The following is a 5703-nucleotide window of genomic DNA, read 5'->3' on the forward strand; positions in this document are numbered from 1 at the left end:
GAATTTTTCTTGAATAAAATCTTTTTTTTTTGTTTTTATCCTTTTTCAACATATACAATTCGCACTTCAACGATTATAAAATGATAATTCATTTTTTATTTTTTTTATTAGAAGAATGAGTCATTTTATGAGAATTTTTAACAAATAATGATAAAAAATATTTATGTGTGACGTAACTTTTATAATTTGATTTTCATTAATCTTATATAAATGATGATCATTTGATTGAAACGGTTTAATTTTTACATGATCATTAAAATAATATTCTAATCAAATAATTATCATCTTTTTTATAATATTTTAATAATTATATAGACGATAAACTATTCTGATTAAATAATTATCATCTATATAAAATAGATAAAGATCAAACTATATAAATTAATGTCACACATAAATATTTTTTGTCAATTTTTGCGAGAAATTCTCGTAGATGGACTTATGCATCTAATAAAAAAAAAAAGATACGGAATAGATTATATTTTTTAATCGTTAAAGTGTGGGGTGTTTAAATTAAAAAAGAGAGGAAACGAAAAGGAATTTTATTTTGTTTTTTTTCCCATTTTGAAAGTTGGAATCTTAAATTTTATTTTTTTGTTGTAAAAATAGAGTATGATCTACGGATGAAAAAGAAGTATTATTTATTTGGCGGCCACTTAAATGAAGTCGTGAAAAATGACTTCCGCTAAAGTGGCCATTCTGATTTGAACAAGTGTTTCATCATGATTTTTTTGTTAACTTGGTTTGGTTTTATTGAATTATATTGAACCAAACCATTTTATTGAATCTTATTGAATCATAGGTTCAAATTATATGATTCAAATTTAAAAATATTAATATATTTTTAGGATAATAGTTTTACGAATAAATTTGCTTAATATTTTTGTCCTTCAATAATAAAAATAAAATAATTAAAAAGTAAGTTATAATTTATATATCTAAATATAAATAAATTATAATAACATAAATTATATTAAAAAATATTAATTAATTAAACAGTTAATTTAAACTAAAAAATTAGATAATTAGTTATATTTATAATTAAATAATTTTTTACTAAGTGTTAACAATTATAATTTTGTTAGATAAAGTTAAGAATGGTGTTTCAATTGTAATTAATTGTTAAGTATAATTTTTATTTAAAATAAAGTATTATTTTATTTAAAATGTATTATCTATTCTATTATATAAAAATTAAATTTTTGTATTTAACTAGTGTATGTTCCGTATCTTATATGGGATAATACATAAAATTATATTAAAAATTTCATTAAAAAATTAAATAATATATATAGTAATTATTATTATAAATATTTTATAAAATTATAATTAAAATCAAACTCTCAATATTTTTAATATTAAATTGTTAAAATAATTAGTATTTGTCTTAATCAATTTGTTAAGTGATCATCTCACTCGTCTGCTTAAACAACTATTAGGAGTTAGAATCTCGCCTTGTGTATATAGCAATGCATTGGCTAGTGTTAAACTCTTAATAAATGGAGTATCAATACGTGGTTAGACTTGGCAGGAGTTTCTGAATACAAGGGTACCCGACCCGTTCATACCCGGATGGAAAGGGTAATAACTTGACCCAAGTCGGGATAGATTTTGCTCAAGACAGGGTATATGGTCGGGTTTAGGGTGTACCTGCCCCGAATATATATACATATAAACACTTTTTAAGAATTAAGATTTACCTCACATCACAGATGATTCATAGCTTCAGTCTATATTCTATAGCCATGCAAGATAAACTCAGTCATCATCACCCAAAATTTTCTTCTTTTCGGCTTCTTCACAAAAAAATTGCATAGCTCGCGTCATGTTGTTGCTGAATCCACCGTCGCCTACCTATTCACAACTCCCATCTTCCTTCACAGCCAGAGACGGACCCACGTTTAATATAGAGGGGGCATTTGTCCCCACAAATTTTTTTTAAAAAATTAATACTTATATACATATATACCACTTATTATATTATATTTGTCTTAAAATACTCAAAAATTAGTGATAATTAATTATATTATATTAGTTAATTAATTAATAATTAAATTAAAACTTAGTTTTCTAATTAAATACAACTTAAATTATTAGTGATTTTTTAAAAATTGTTTAAGATAAAAAAATATATTTTCTATGTATTAATATATTGTAATTATTTTGGTTAAAAAATTTATTTATATTATAAAAATTATAATAAGTAGATTTGACAAATAAGTAAAATAATTGTTTAAAAATATATATAAAAAAAATAATATTTAATCATGTTAAAAATAAAAAGGTCCTTATAAATATTTTTTTGTTATTTTAAATATTATACTATGTGTATGAAATTATATTTTTATTATTTTAAATATTATAATAATGATTGTGTGTATATTTCTAGTTCTTATCAATATGTATTAGATAGTTCTAATTTTAAATTTTGAATATATCTAAACCAATTTAGATTGGTCAAGTGATCAACTTAGTCATCCGCTTAAGTAAGTATTGAGGGTTCGAATTCTGTCTCGTATGTATAGCAAATCGTTGCCAGCCAATTGTAGATTTTTAAATGAAATTTAAATTCACGACGGATTTGTCCTTAACTTGTTAAGTATTGTGGGAAGCAAAAAAATATCTATATCTAAATTTTATTATATTTTTGTCCCTATTACTAAATTTTTCTGGGTCCGTTATTATTCACAGCTTATGTCATCATCGCTGCTCATCCTGTTACCGTCGCCACCTTTCTCCTGCCGAGTCCCTTTTCTCTAGGTAAATTTCCCCCCCCTCTCTCTTTCTCTCTCTCTCTCTCTCTCACTGTGAGTCTGTTAAATTCTTCTCTTCTTCTTCCACAGACTCATCACTTAGTCGCCTTTGCTATGAGCCCGAATGTTGCTGTTGTAATTTCATCTGAGTTTGTCACCGAATAAAATAAAATTTTTATTCAAGTTAAAAATAGGCATGCATGAGATTATTTTTGCATGTAATCTCTGAATTTTCTCATCTAAATTTGATCTATGTGGTTGAGTATTTTAGTATGGGATTATCGTGGTTTTGTTGTGACACTAATGTGATAAAAATTTCGATAATTTCATAACTAATATATGAGATAGACCAGATTATGAAAGTAATAATAGAAATAACATTCAGATTTGCGCGTAAAATTTATAAGAGGTTGTCTCAGGAAAATATATATTTATAACCCAAGTACGTAGAAGATTGTTAGAAAATTATTATTTCTTAATATATTTATTGATAATACATATATTAATTATAATCGTAAATTAAGTAATTTCACATTAAATGACTTATACAACGGTGATCTTATTTATTGTCATAAATATTGAATTAAATAAGTTATTATTACTTTTGATTTAGATAAATGAGATTAAAATCATGGATACTATTTTATTTGAGTTTTAGGGTTTATTGAGTGTCACACTCAAATATAAATAATGACTTTAGAATTTTGGTCTCCAACACATCAAACTCGCGTTCGTAACTCTTTTCCCATAGTAAAATTAAGATTCAACCCTATCAAAAATACAGAAAATTTTAATTGACGAAGATTAAAGAACCACAAGAGCCAAACTCTCTGATCTCAATCATACTCTCAAATAAAGAGACGCTTCCACGCTCTTAGTTATATTTTTTAATGAGTTAACATGAATGATCTTGAGGTTGACAAATCCTAAAATTTTTAGCTAAAATAAAAATTTTATTCAATCAAATGATAATAAATAATTTATTGAATTAAATTATATTAATGTGATCATTGGATAATAAAGAATGCTAGAAAAATAAATAAATAATATTTTAAGAGTATAAAAATATTAAATTATCATTTCAATTTACTTTTTTAATTAACGATAATAAATATCTTAAATTAATTAAATTTTTACAAAAATTATACACCTAAAACTATTTTATTTTTTCAAAAATTTTTGGATAATACAATGGTTCAATGAGAGGTTGACTATTGAGAATTGAGTATAATATTTTTAAATTCGTATTTTCAATAAAAAAAATATACTTAGTTCTATTCATCCTAAATAATTCTATATTCACTATTACTTATCCATATTTTGTGTTTTAGCTTTAGATTTTTTAAAAAAATTTGGCAAGTTAATGGAATCAAATTATATTTCTATAACATATATAAGAATGTATATTACACATAAATAAAAAAATTAGGTATAGTAAGAAAAAATACATAAATTAAAATAAAATTTAGAAAAATAAAAACCATTAAAATATTGAAGAAAAGAAATATAAATAGAAGAGAAATAAAATTATTAGATGAAAGAGAAATAATTTAATAAATTTTATGTGTATATAAAAAAAGAATAAAAAGAAGATATACAGTACTTTATTTAATTTAGCAAAATTTATGGGAATAAACACATAAAATAAGAGAATAAAATGGAAATAAACACATCGAATAAGAGAATAAAAAATTATAATAAAAAGAAGCTAAACATCTGAATTAATATCAAAAAATAAAAAATAATAAAATAATGATAATCTATCATAATCTTAATCTTTTAATATAATTAATTAATAATAATATAATTAGTCTACCATAATCAATTTTGTTACTCACTTTAACCTTATTATTCATTTATTGTATCTAAAAAAGTATATAATATCACACTTATTTTTAAAAAGATGAAACTCTTCAAATACACAGTATAATATATAATTTAAGAACAATAAAATAAAAATATCTAGAATTTTATAATAGTATTTGAAATTTTCAATGACGATAATACAAAGTGTTTAAATCGACCAAATGAATTCAATAGTTATCATTTGCACATCTTATTTAAATTTGGATCTTAAAATTTACTTTTATCTTTTTTTTCTAATATCAATTATTTTTGACAAAAAATAGAGAAAAAAATTCATTAGACAAAAAAATATCCGATCAAAAAATTATTATAAGGAGATTTATAATTAGAGAAGAAAAGAATAAAAGTATTAATAATAATTGTGAAAAAGAAACGAAGCTTGTATTAAAGAATGTTAAAAAAGAAATAATAAAGTTCATATTAATAATAATAATGCTGAGGAATGATGTTGTTGCTTTAGACTTTTAACCTTTGTCTTTGGCCATTTTTTTTCTGTTCTTTGTTTTTTTTTTAAATTATCAAGTCATAAAAAAATAAAAAATAATTCAAAAAAATGAAAACAGCAAGATCGAAAACAGTAAGATCAATAGTAACTATACAAATCAAAATACATAGGAGAAAAATAAACTATTATATGATAGAATTAACATGAGTATATTTCATCATTAAATAAACAAAGTTAATGCACAACAAAATTACATGTAAAGAGAAAAAAAAAGAAAAAAGAGTTAAAATATCAAAAGTGATAAAAATATTATTTTATAGAAGACTATAAAATAATGAACTTCTAACTAAATTAAATTGTACTTATTATTATTAGAAAGGGTAAGAGAGAGAGCAGTAGAGAAAAGGTTTGTGTGTATTCAAGTTGTGTAAAATGATACGATATAAAAAGGTATTTATAGGTGCTAAGAGAATCGAAATAATAAAGACGTAATATCCTATAATAAATATTTAGATATGTTAAATAATGCTAATTAATCTATACTATATGATATCAAAACAAAAAAGAATCACCGTGCTAATATAATATTATCAATATTATATAAATCATCTTTGTATTTATTTTTCTGTGCGTATATAA

This window comes from Arachis duranensis, chromosome 5 (genome assembly GCF_000817695.3).
Source record: "Arachis duranensis cultivar V14167 chromosome 5, aradu.V14167.gnm2.J7QH, whole genome shotgun sequence".
Taxonomy (NCBI): Eukaryota; Viridiplantae; Streptophyta; class Magnoliopsida; order Fabales; family Fabaceae; genus Arachis; species Arachis duranensis.